Below are 13870 nucleotides of genomic sequence, written 5' to 3'. Positions count from 1 at the left end.
GTAGGACACTGCGAGTTAAAAAAAACTCACTTCCATGGTTTGGTGAATTCAACATTCTCGGATGTCCCCTTTGTTGCATAGAGCGTTCAATCAGGTAGATGGAGCATGAATTCTCAGAGGGTTATGTTTATATGTAGAATATATATGGATTTCAAAAAAGTGAGAAAAACTCAATAAGGAATTAGAATCGAGCAAACAGTGCTAAAAACTGTTCGAAATTAGAACTCATATTTCTAGCTCGGTATTGGAAGAACTTGGCGCCAGCGAATAGAGGACGTCGCCGCAACATAGCTCTGTCCCCTAGCGACAGAGTCATATCATCAGCGACATACTCTGTTTTCTAGATGGCAGCTCCTACATGCCTCACCAGCTTTCTGTGTTCGATAAAATTTTCCAGTTTTTCGCAACGTTATTTCGATTCTAGTTGTAAAATATATTGCTCTAATTACCTACGTGTAAAAATCCTATGTTTTTAACTTATTACGGATGGTCTTCAATGAGATCTTTTGTATGCATATGACAATAATTTAATAAAATTACGGACATTAAATACTTAATACTTTTCGAGTCTCATCCACTCATTCTAAATCATTGCCGAAATAAATTTAAGGAATTAAAATAGAAATTCTCCCCAATGGAGTCGCCAAAAAATGTAGGAAATATTTCAAGAATTACCCCAAACTTGAACCCCACTGTGATCATACACTAAAGTACGGTGGCGTCCAAAGGGAACGAAGCTAGAGCAAAAGAGTCGCCATAAAGTTTTAGGAACTTGTAAACCATTCACATGGTGAAGGTTACACCCCTTAACGATCCATGAGGTCGTTAACTCCAATAGGTCTGGAACAATGACTAGAAGTTCGGGGATGAAGGTACAAATCAAACCTAAAAGAGATTGAACCTGCCCTAATAATAGGCCTCTACTTTATTCTTCTCATATTCATGTGCACTTTTTGACTAACATGCAATCAATAGGTTTACCCTAAACCTGTTTATCTATGTTGGTTGAATATTAATGCACAAAAAAATCTATTATTGGTGATCACTTTAATTATAATCATATTAACCCCAAAAAAGATTATTTATTATCGTATTAAGCATGATTACAAGTACAAATTTTCCTTTAAACATGCATAAAAGGTGTGATCAAGCAATAATAATAAATATATATCAAGCAACATAATAATATTCATAACAACAACAACAACAATAATAATAATCATAATCACGTTAAAGCATAATAACAACAAGATCCTAGGCATGATACTATCAAGATTAATAACAAACCCTAGCATGTCACTAAACATCAAAGATCAAATATATAGCCCTAACATGATACTAACATTAATATTAGGATAGAGAATAGGAAGCATCATAAAAATCATAATAAGCATATTTGATATTATAACTTTTACCCTAAACATGATACTAGGATTCATTGTTGTCATTCAAAACATCGAACATCTTATAATGATAATAGGAATCAAAATAACAACCTAGACATGATTTCTATATCATTATAACAATGCAAACAATAAAAGTACTTACTTGGATGCCTCGTACATCTTTCTAATAAAAAATACATTCGTTAGTAACTTCATGGAAAATAATAAACAAACAATTAAATTAAATAATTGAAAGAGAGATTTGGGACCAAACTGTCAGAAATTAAACCTTTCACGTCTAGGGCAAAGACAACTTCAAACTTGGCTAGGTGTGTCTAGATCTTGTGAATGCGAAATTTTGTTTGAGAAAAGCTAGTTTAGAAAAGAGAGAAAGTAATCAAGAATTTCTTGATGAGAGTTGGTGATAGATGAAAATCAGCCGAATATTATAAAAAGCGAATCAAAGTTTCGAAAAGAATAAAACACGACAATGTCGCCAAACACGCGCCTGTCGTCTGAGGTGAGGGCTGTCACCAGACGTGTCACCAGATGTCAGGTCTGTCGCCAGGCGACAGACGTGTCGTACAGCGTTGCAATTAGTTTTCCACGCATTTTCTTATTTTTATTAAATTTAATCTTACGAGAGGGTAAAACTGTATTTTCCTTAAAACACTTTTTTTTTCTAATTAAAACTCTTAAAAGTTAATTTATCAATGCTAATCAAATTAGGATTTAAAAGAACTTTCTAGAATATTATAGAAAACTATAATAAATCCTAATCACATTAGGAATGATAAATCGATAATAGGCCCTCCTCTAGATCATTGGGCCGCATAAAGTAATCAAACCGGCCCAGTTTAGTAATTTGGCCATAACTTCCTCATTATTCAACGGAATTGGGCTTATAATATATCGTTTGTAAGCTCTTTTTGAACCCGACTCAACTACACAATTATTGGACCCTTTCTATATATGGACCAAACTAATCTGGATTGGCAATTTTCATAAAATAGGTTATAAAAAACAAAGAGAAAGAAAAGAATTAAAAACAAATCGCAACACTAGACTTTCAACACTTTCACTTCATTCGATTATGATTCAACATGAAAGGTAGAAATCAGTGGGTTTGGTTTTCGGGTGACACAAATGGGTGTCTACCCTCTGCCACGCAATTTTTGAAAGATTCACACTAATATGGCTGGAGCTATTATTTCCCCCTTCTGAGTCATCCCATGAAACTGAAACTTTCGATATTTTATAGGGAGTTGGAACATGTGATGCCAAGTTCCCCAAGGTCTGGCTCTACTCACGAGTCTTGTACGCTTTGCTTTGCCTCTTATATACTTCTAAGTATTTGTCTTATTTTTTTGCTTTTTTCTGCGCTGCGTCCTTATGAGGTCTTTTTTTTACTACCTGATTTATTGGCTACGATAAGCTGGATATGAGTATTCTTAGGCTTGCAGGTTATTTGAAGGGTGAGGTGCGTTTGGCTCCAATTGAGTTGAGAGCTGTTTTTGGCACTATGATCGCTTTTGATTGTGCAGGGTCTAGTCTTGCTTAAACATAACATTCCTCGTCTATAGTGGGGGATCAGCGAGACTCTCGTTCTACGCCAAATGAAGTTACTTAAGGGTTAGAGGCGTTAACGACTTTCGGCCGGGTGGCAACTCAAATCTCTGTGGCGAAAGAGCCACTGAATCAAGCTATTGATGATTCAACAAATAATGCTGGTGAATTTGCTAATAGCGTTCTTAAGTTTCCTATTGAGGAGGTTGAGACTACTGCTGCGGTGGGTGAAAAACCCGTAACATTGGCTGAGCATGTTCTACTCTATTCTCCAAGTATTGATAATACTATTGCTGCTAAGGACGCTACTGGTTCTATTACTGAAGTTTATGATTTCAAGCTACTAGATGAGACTATCATGGAGCTCCTAAGTATTCCAACTCGTCGTCCTGGAGCTCCTGAGCTGTTCTACAGAGTGCCAGCACGGGAGGATACTCTTAGGTTGGTGGTTCACATAAGTAGGATCATCTAGTTATTAATCTAGAGGGTGATCCTATGGTCTCCACCTCAGCTAATGCTAAGTAGCCCAGTGCTTAGAGGGCCCGTAACTCTTCTGCTCTTGATCCCCTGGCTTCTCACTTTGCCAACGTTGGGCTTCTTGGTGAACATATTGCTAAGGATGATGGTACCTAGAATTCCAGTGTCAATCACTGCGTTCACCAGTTCTTAGGTGATGCCTAAGAGAATCTGCTCTCTATGACCTCAATTTCTGCTGGAGGTACTTTTTGTCCCACTAGACCTATAGAGTTTTTAGAGGTTCCCATTGATGCCACGTTTTACCCTATATTATGCCCTTTTGGGGCTGAGAACGCTTCGTTTCACCATTTAATGAAAGTTAGGGCTGATGAGTCCCTATTTATGTACAACCCGCAAAATGGTGGCACGTTGGGATACCGCCTTATCCATGGAGTTCGACTCCGTGCTGACTCTACTAGTTGCTCGGTCAGTCTTCCTGCTACAAGTGCGTGGCATGATCTATAGAAGGTCAGATTTTATCTCTAACTCTTGTATTGCTTTGGTTTCTACTTCTTGCCTGTTTACTTACTTTTAGCTTTAGTTTCTTTTTTGTTACCTTTACTTTAATCGGCATTTTTCCTCATTTTCGACCTCAACTTTCTTTTCTTGCTTTTGCCTTGGCTTATCTTTGTCTCTGCATTTGTTTGCAGCTTACCAAGTCTGTGGGTGACTTGGCGAATGTCGCTCACAAGAGAAGGAGTACTAGAATTAGAATTTGGTCCTTACTAAGAAGGATAAGGAGATCTAACATGCTCGATCTAAGAGGGATGCAATTGCTTGTGTGGTGACCCCTTTGAAAGAGAAGGCGGATGCCTTACAACTTAAGTTGGGTGAATTTCATCTCACCAAGACAAAGCTGGCGGAACGTGATGAGCCCTTCGGGGCTTCTAGCAAGGGTGTTAGCGCTAGAGGCTGAGATGGCTGATTTGCGGAATGGGCGACAGAATGAGCTTGGAGCTGCTAAACAGGAGGCCCCTACGTCTTTTGTACTTTCTCCCGCTTTTTCCAAGTTGCTTGTTGATCGCCATGATGGGGCTAGGAGGCCGCATCCCGTTCCGTTAGCATCCTCTATGGTGGGAGTGAGGAGCAGCAGGGTCATTTTAATGCCTTCTGGGATAAAGTTGAGGTTGTAAGAGAGGCTAACATTTTTTATCCGCCTTTTAACTATCCTTGCGTTGCTAGCTGCAAAGTCCCTGACCATGCCGTTCAAAACTTGGAGGTACCTTTATGCACTAATGTTGCTGCAACCATTGGGTGGAGACTTTGGCTGATGAGCAAAAAAGGTTTTGGCTACCGTCTCCCCCTTACTCCAGCGGTTCATCAAAGTTTCCTTCCCCTAGGTATTTTGTCACTAGATAGCTTTTGTTATCATCTTTGGGATGTATAGCCACCAAATATTATATTTTGTGCGTGTTTGTCTTATAACATTTTGTTTTCTGACTACCAGGTTTGTCCAGTTAACTTTGATTTTTTATTTCTTTAACTATTTCCTTATATATTTTGCTGAATGTTTCCTCATCCTGGTGGATGAGGGTTCAATTTTATGAATATTGTAACCTTTTTGCAGAATATTTACTTTGTCTTGGTGGTAGAAGGTATAGCTTGTTAGTGTATGCATTTGATAACTTCTCTATTGTTTCATCTATTACTTGTCTCGCATTCTATATGCTTGTTTTGATAAGCGGTTGGGCCATGGTGTAGTAGTACCTAAACCTTAGCTCAGCAACTCCTTTGCCATGCCAGGTGGAGCCTCGAAGGTTGGGCTTTCCTATTGCTCTTATTTGAACTGATTTCTGACTTTGCTTCCTGACCAGGCTGTATGACGCCTTCTTGTTTTTTGGCCTTTTTCTGCACTTAGTAGGAATTTGCCAAATTTCACGCCTTGTATCTTGGTTATGATGAAGGCTTATGTACTCTGGCCTTTACTTAATTTTTGTAGAGACTTGCTTACATACTTTTTAGCTTGTTTAGTTGTGGCCTGTTTATGTATCTTTCCACTTGTTTTGGTATCACTAGTTCATGTCGTTCAGCTTTTTCACTGCTCGTTTTTATGCCATTCAGCTTGTTTTACTGTGACTTACTTATGTTGTTCAGCTTGTTCTGCTATGACTTATTTATGCCGTTCAGCTTGTTTTGCTGCGACTTACTTATGTCCTTCAGCTTGTTCTAATGCGACTTATTTATGTTGTTTAGCTTGTTTTGCTGTGACTTATTTATGTCGTTCAGCTTGTCCTGCTACGACTTACTGTTTTATGCCTCCTACTTTATTTTTGTAAGGGCTTATTGATGTTCCATCTCCTTCTCCTCCCACAGAAGAAGTGAGTTGGGTGGGACCAAGAGAACCTTGGTGCTGCTAACTCAACTTATCCTTTTGCTTTACGTTCATCTTTTCCACCTCAAATTAAACGTGCCAGGCCTCCCCCTCAGGTGTCTTCAAGGAGGTGCCCTGTTTTATTTTGAGCAGGTGAGTTAAACTTTGTGACACGTGTTCTCCTCTGCCTAACTTTGTTGTGCTGCACCATATTATGATGCTTATTGCTTTTAACTTTGATATGGCATTTTCTATATGTTAGTGTACGATGCTAAGGCATAACTTAACATTTTTTTAACAAGGATGTTCAACATACACCTCATGTAGAGGCTTGTATTTCATTGAATTTAAATGGCCTTAATTGCCTTGATTAACATAACTTGAACTAAACAGAGTTCTTGCATGGTTGAAGTAAAGTTTTTCAATTTCTGCTTAACTATTTGCTTTTTAAACAAAGTATTTCTTTAACACTTCAGCATTGAAACTATTTCCTAAGTCTTGACCTTCTTGATCTGCGAGGAGGAAAGAACCTGGCCCCACTTGCTCATGAATGATGAAAGGTCCTTCCTAGTTAGCCGATAAATTTCCCCACTGCTGCTGTCCTTCTAAAATCAAGGTCTCCGGGTAGCAATTCTCGGTACTTGACTCTTTTGTTGAAAACCTTTGAAATTTTGCTTTTTTCAGCTTCTAGCTTGAGAGGTGCTCTTAGTCTTTGAAATTTTGCTTTTTTGAGCTGTTCTAGCTTGAGATACTTCTTGCCCGTTGACCCGGTGGTGAAGGTTCCTAATATGTCCATTCTCCACTGGGAAAACAAGATCGGGCTAAGAATCGTGATCAGATTGTTTGCTGGCGGGTTTATGACTAGGCATACTTTTGGCACTTTTTGCACTTCTTGAAGTATGCTAATACGTCTTGTGTCAGAGTTGGCCAGTACGCTTCCCTTTTGAGCATTTCAATTCCCAGGGCTTTTACACCAATGTGGTTGGCACAAATTGCTGAGTGTGCTTCCTCCATGACTTTCTCTTGTTCTCACTCTAGGATATACCTAAGTAGTGGTTTTGGGAAACCATTGTTGTTGAGCTCCCCGTTCATTACCACATATCTGTTAGCATCTTTTTTTACTTTTCTTGGCTTGAATCACGTTATTTGGCAGCAAGCCATGAATCTTGTGGGTTAGTATGTCTGTGAACCATGCTCGCTGCTGTCTAGTGTAATTCACTTGCTTACCTTCTACAATGCTGCTTTCCTCTAGGACTTCCACCATGACTGTCCTTGTGAGGCTTTGTAGGGTGGAACTGGCTAACTTTGATAACGCATCGGATTGGTAATTTTCCCATCTGAGGACCACGTCTATCTGAAACTACATTAGTTGAGCTACCCATTCTTTCACCTTGGTTGTGTACCTTAGCATTATGGGCTCTCTAGCCAGTCCGCAGGTGCACCTTTCTGGCTCCTGATGCAATACTCATTCTCAGGCGTGCAAGACTTGCTTCATACTATGCCTCATTATTTAAAGCCTTGAACTTGAACTTAATGGCGTACTCTTATACATTGCCCTCTTGCGATGTTATTATAATTCCTGCTCAACATCCTGTTTTGGCTGAGGATCCATCCACTGCCACTTTCCAAATTCAACCTTCATCCTCTTTCTCCTCATATTGCCTTGTGTTGTTTTTGCCTTTGGATCAAGAGAACAGACGTAATTTTTTGTATTGCGGTAGAGATATATAGTTATAGTTTTTCGTTTAGCTCCGAGCTGATCATGGTAGGGCTTTGTCAACGGACTTGCTGATGAATCGAGTCAGTTCAGCCAGTCTTCCTATCAGCCGCATAATGTCTTTAGTGCGCTTGGGCTCTGGGAGGCTTAGGACTACCTCCACTTTCATCGGGTTAGCGTCGATTCCCCTCTCACTTATTAGGAAACTTAAGAATTTTTCCGGAGCATACCCCAAAAACGATTTATTTTAGGTTGAGCTTAATATTTTCCTTGTTCTGGGTAGCAAATGTCTCTTCCAAGTATATGATATTGAAAGGAATGGTGTCCTTTGAACAAGTGTATTATTCCGATAAGGGGTTTGAAATTATTAGAAAGCTAATATTTCAGTGAGGTCAAGTGATGGGAATGCCTTGGTGGATGCCGCTTCCGACTATAATATTAAAGTATAATTAATTTTACAGCTTAATCTTGACTGAACCCTTCGAGTCACACCTTAGCAACTAACGAGCTGAAGCGACGAATTAATTCGGATGGAATTAATGAGTCGCCTGGGTAATTAATATGTAGACGTCAAGCTTGGAGCGTCAAAACCAAGCGTCGGAACTAAATCTCAATGGTCAAGAAAAAATTTAGGATTTGGCGAGACGAGAAAATGCTTTAAGTAACAAGTAAACCCTAGCGAAAGGCTAGGGAAAGGCGCCTAATAGTAGTGTGCCACGTGGCAGCACACCATGTGGCAGTACACGTGGCAGCGCCATGTGGCAGCCACGTTGGCAGCCGCCAAGTGGCAGCAGCCATGTTGGCAGCCACCAAGTGGCAGTGTGCCAAGGTGGCAGCAACATGTGGCATATGGGGGCCGTGGACCCTGGTGACGGGTCATGGACACGGGCCAAAAGAAAGTAGCCCAACTGAACCAAACTTGGGGCTCAAGGTTGGGTGACCCATGGTTAGCTCACAATGCATGTGAGTTTCCTTGAGGACCAAGTGAGAAAGTTGCCCTCACCAAACCATGTGACACTTGTAACTTATTCCTTGGGTTATTAACTAAGGGTTGAATTCATCACTCTTTCCAGGTGAGATCTTTTTGTGAAAAAGTCCCACATTGAAAGATGAGTCGAATTCACAAGGAAGCTTTCCTTATAAATAGCCAAGGGATGGCTTGGGATTGTTCACTTGAATAAGAGTTGGAAAAGGCATCACTAGTAGTGAAAACCTTTGAACTCAAGAGCTGAAAAAGGCATCACCTTTATGAAAACCTTTGAACTCAATTACTCGGGTGTCAGCCGGGCCTTGCTAACTCCAAGGCATTGGACCTAGTCGGTGTTTGAGTTTTGGGTGGACTTACGTTGGAGGTCGTCGTATTTTCGAGGCTAGCTTTCTAAGTAAGAGCCCCTCGAGGTCGAGCGAAGCACGCGTCAAAGGTATATTTATTATGTTAATTTGGTGATGAAGTTAATTATGTTTATGGTTTTATTTATTGCGAGTGCGGTCTTGTTTTAAAGTTTGTTTCCGCAGTGAGTAGGACTTACCAAACCCCAACAGCAGTATCAGAGCCTCTCTCGTTTATTTTTAATATCATATTATTTTTCACGGTGTTTTTATGGCTTAATTTTTCTGGTCTTAAGCTGCTAATTAGATTAGGAGCTCGGTTTATTAATTTTAATCCCGTATTAGAGCTTATTTCAGCTCCTAAACCCAGATTTCGACCCAAATAGTGAATTTTGTGAGGAAAAGGCATTCTGGAAATGATTTTACCCTTCAAGGACTCTTTTTTTAGCCAAAAAACGACAAAAAATGCATTTTTTGTGGGATTTTTCATTTTTACGAAATGTTTTAAATCTTTTCAACCTTGGAAATTAATTGCATATTTATGGTGGTTATGTAATTAGTTCAATCCTTATTTTATATGCAATTTTAAACCACTTTAGGCATGATTATTACTTGGTAGTATTTCGTGTTTGAAAGCTTGGTTTTATTTGTCACATAATTGCAAATTAATTGAATTTAGTTTGAAATTTTTGTTCTTTGAGGCTCTAAGTACTAAAGATTCAATATTTAATTATGTTAAGTGATTGAAACTTTGAGTTATTAAATTCAATGAATTTTTTTTTAAACTTTGTTGATTTAATCATTTTTAAGTTTATTGGAATCATAAAGTTTGAAACTAATGATAGAAATTTGTTTATCTTCATATTGGAAGATATAATTTTTCAAGGATACACAAGTATTAAAGATGGAATCTTTATTGAACTTATGTTCATTTTTTTTCCAACACCCCTTTATTTTGTCATAATCTTAAGATTAATTTAAATTAATTAAATTAATAGTGAGTAATTGCCCTTTTATTTTTTTTGCTCCAAGTTAAACCAATTTTATTAAAAAATGGTTCTTGGAATAATTTTTCGTTTTATGCACTTGGATTAATTTTTTTAAGTTGGACTTGTTATATTTTAATTTTTCCTCAAAAGTAATTAATTCTAAATTTAATTTAGAATCGATTAAATATGTCACACAAAATCGGGATTATTCTTGAGGTATGAGCACCTCAAATAGAGGCCGAAGAAGCCCTCAGCAAGCTCTCGGCTAGCCGGACTGCTCACGCAGCTAGGGGCAAGCAGTCGTGGCCATGTGCCTAGCACCTTGTAACTTGTAGCAAACGTTACTAGACTTTACCTAGCTAGTGCTACGTGGGGTGGTGAAGGCACGTGCGCGAAGCCGTACAGTACGGGGTTGCTAGAAAACCTTTACTTTCATATGGCACGTATGTAGGCGTGAACTACTTGAGTACGGTTGGCTTCGTGTTTGCTAATTTTGATGTTTTAAATATTTTATTTATTTAATTTGGTTTTAATTATTTTAAATAAATTTGAGGGTAGGCCTCAGTTTTATGAGCGGCATTTGCAAAATTTTATTTTGGAAAATAATTCAGTTTTACTGGCTTAATTAATTAGATTAATTAAGATGGATACGGAATTTAGTGGGAGCTTCAAATATTAATTTCTTTATTTAAATAATCGTTTAAAACAACTTTGACTAGTTTTAATTAGGCCTTTTTATTGGATTAACCACCTAGATTAGTTACTAGTTATCGCGTGTTTATGCATTGTTACTTGTTTTATCGTTGTATAATGCATACACCATTCACAAATAGTGAATGGAGAATGGAATGTATATTCTCTAATGGGTTTTTATAAAATTGCAACTAGTGGGGCCCGATTAGGATAGAAAATACGGACTGCGATCCCCGATGTATTTTTGTAAATCTATATACGGCCTGCGAACCGTTGAGAATTTTTGTACCTTAATATTTAGATTAGCCCTTATCGTAGATGCTACTGTTTGCATAATTATGGTCATGTCTTGAAGACGGAGGTTTTTGGAAGACGAAGCCATGAAGTTGCAAAAGAAGACCTTGTGAAGACTTGAAGAATTCAAAGGGTCATGCTAGTTGCCAATATGCATCAAAATGCTTTTGGTTTACATATTTATGATCATTTATGTATGAATTATATGTTAGATGCATGTTTAGGATTCCAAATGTTGTGATGACTAATTAAGTTCAATTAAATCAACCAACATAGAAACCTTAGGTCCTTAAATATTGAGTGAAACTGCCATTCCAAAACAACAATGACGACCAATTAAGAGTACTGATGGGCTACGCCAAAGCGAGGAATCACTATTACTCCCTAGACTCATAAACATACAGAGTATGCAAGTTGGTTTTTGTTGTACTTAACGATCAGAGTTATGGAGTCCTAACATGTCGTAGTGTAGACACCCATTTGTGTCTCCCCAAAACCAAACCCAGTGATGAGTACCTTTCGCGTCGAATCATAATCGAATGAAGTGAAAGTGTGGAAAGTTTAGTGTTGCGGATAGTTTTAATTTCTTTCCTCTTCTCTCTGTTTTTGAAAACCTAATTTAAGAAAACAGCCAATCCAGTTTGGTTGGTCCATGATATGGGTCCAATAGTAGTGTAGTTGGATAGCTGGGCTTGAAAGAACTTTCCAACGATATATTATAAGCCTAATTCAGATGAACATTGAGGAAGTTATGGCCAAATTACTAAACTAGGCCTGGTTTGAGCCTTATATGCGACCTAATGATCTAGAGGAGGACCTAATATGAATTTTAGTCTTCTAGATTCTTCTAGAAGGTTCTTTTCATTCCTAATTCAATTAGCATTGATAAATTGACTTTTGTTAACTTTTTAGAGTTTTAATTAGAATAAAAGAATGTTTTTAAGGAAAATACGATTTTATCCTCCTGTACGACAATTTCTATCTGATTTTTTGAAAACGCGTTAATAATTAAGTTAGCGCCAAACGCCAGCATTAGCGCCTGACGCTAAGCTTGGCGCTTGGCGCTAGCGTTAGCGCTTAGCGCTAATGTCAGCGTCTGGCGCTAACCTCGTTTTGCGCGTAAGAACTCTGTTTCGATTTTTTTATCTTTTTGGCTGATTTTCTCTATAAATAGTCTTCTAAAAACTCCATTTTCATTCACCAATTTTCACCAACTCTCATCAAAAAATTCTTGATTACTCTTTCCGTCTCTCTTTTCTAAACTAGCCTTTTTTCAAAATACAAAATTCCATATTCGCAAGACTTAGATACACCTAGCCATATTCGAAGTTGCCTTCGCCCAAGACGTGAAAGGTTTTAATTTCTAAGGGTTTGGTCCCAAATCTTTATTTCAATTATTTAATTTAATTGTTTATTATTTTCCTTATAACGTGTGTATTTTGTTACTAGAAAGAGGTACAAGGCATCCAAGTAAGTACTTTAATGGTTTATATTATTATTATGATATAGAAATCATGCTTAGGTTGTTATTATGATTCCTAGTGTTATGTTAGGGTGTTTTGATCTTCCTAGTATCATGTCTAGGGTAACTTTAATATCATGTATGATTAAAAGTATGATGCCTCTTATGTTCTTCCTAATATTTATGATTGTTAGTATCATGTTAGGGTTAAAGCTTTGATTTTTTATGTTTAGTGACATGCTTGGGTTTGCTATTAATCTTGTTAGTATTATGCCTAGGATCATGCTATTATTATGCTTTAACATGATTTATGATTGTTATTATTATGATTTATTATGTTGCTTGATATATATTTTTGTTGCTTGATCACGCCTTTTATACATGTTTAAAGGTTATTTGTACTTGTAATCACGCTTAATAAGATAATTAATAATATTATTTAGGTTAATTTAAATATAATTCAAGTGATCACCAATAAAAGATTTATTTGAGCATTAATATCCAACCAACATAGATAAACAGGTTTAGGGTAAAACTATTGATTGCATGTTAGTCAGAAAGAGCACATGAATACAATTAGAATAAAGTAGAGGCCTATTATTAGGGCAGGTTCAATATCTTTTAGGTTGGATTTGTACCTTCATCCCCGAACTACCAGTCATGGTTCCAGACCTATTGGATTTGACGATCTCTTGGATCGTTAAGGGGTGTAACCTTCACCTCGTGAACGGTTTACAAGTTCCTAAAAAAACTTGTCGGCGACTCTTTTGCTCTATCTTCATTCCCTTTGGACGCCACCGTACTTTAGTGTATGATCACAGTGGGGTTCAAGCTTAGGGATTAAAGCTTGAAATATTCCCTACAGTATTTGGCAACTCCACTGGGGAGGATTTCTATTTTAATTCCTGAAATTCATTTCGGCAATGATTTAAAATGAGTGGATGAGATTCGAAAAGTTCTAAGATTTTCATGTGCGTAATTTTGATTAACATTATTGTCATGTGCATAAAAAAGATCTCATTGGAAAGACCATCCGTAATGAGTTAAAACATAGGATTTTTACACGTAGGAAATTTGAGGAATATCTTTCACAACTAGGATCGAAATAACACTGCGCGAAACTAAAAAATTTTATCGAGCAAAGATAGCTGCTGAGGCATGTAGGAATTAGCGTCAGCGAACAGAATTTAGCGCCTGCATTTTGACTTTAGCTCCAGACGACAGCTCTGTCGCCAGGCGCTAAAGCCAAAAGTTGGCGCCAATCTCTTTTTGCTGGCGCCAAGTTCTTCCAATACTAAGCCAGAAATATGCGTTCTAATTTTGACCAGTTTTTAGCACTGTTTGCTCGATCCTACTTCCCGATTGAGTTTTTCTCACTTTTCTGAAACCCATATGTGTTCTACATATGGACATAACCCCCTGGGAATTCATGCTCCATCTAGCTGATTGAACGCTCTGAGCAACAAAGGGTACATCCGAGAATGGTTAATTCACCAAACCATGGAAGCGAGTTTTTCTAAAACTCGAAGTGTCCCATCCACTTGCACCAACCCTTCACGGTTAGGCTTCCGCGCAGTGCATCCGGACAATTAACCATGGACCTTCTTT

The sequence above is a fragment of the Chenopodium album genome, chromosome 7 (assembly GCF_948465745.1).
Source record: "Chenopodium album chromosome 7, dcCheAlbu1.1, whole genome shotgun sequence".
In the NCBI taxonomy this organism is placed as follows: domain Eukaryota; kingdom Viridiplantae; phylum Streptophyta; class Magnoliopsida; order Caryophyllales; family Amaranthaceae; genus Chenopodium; species Chenopodium album.
The sequence above is the reverse complement of the archived record's forward strand: the minus strand, read 5'-3'. Positions refer to the sequence as shown.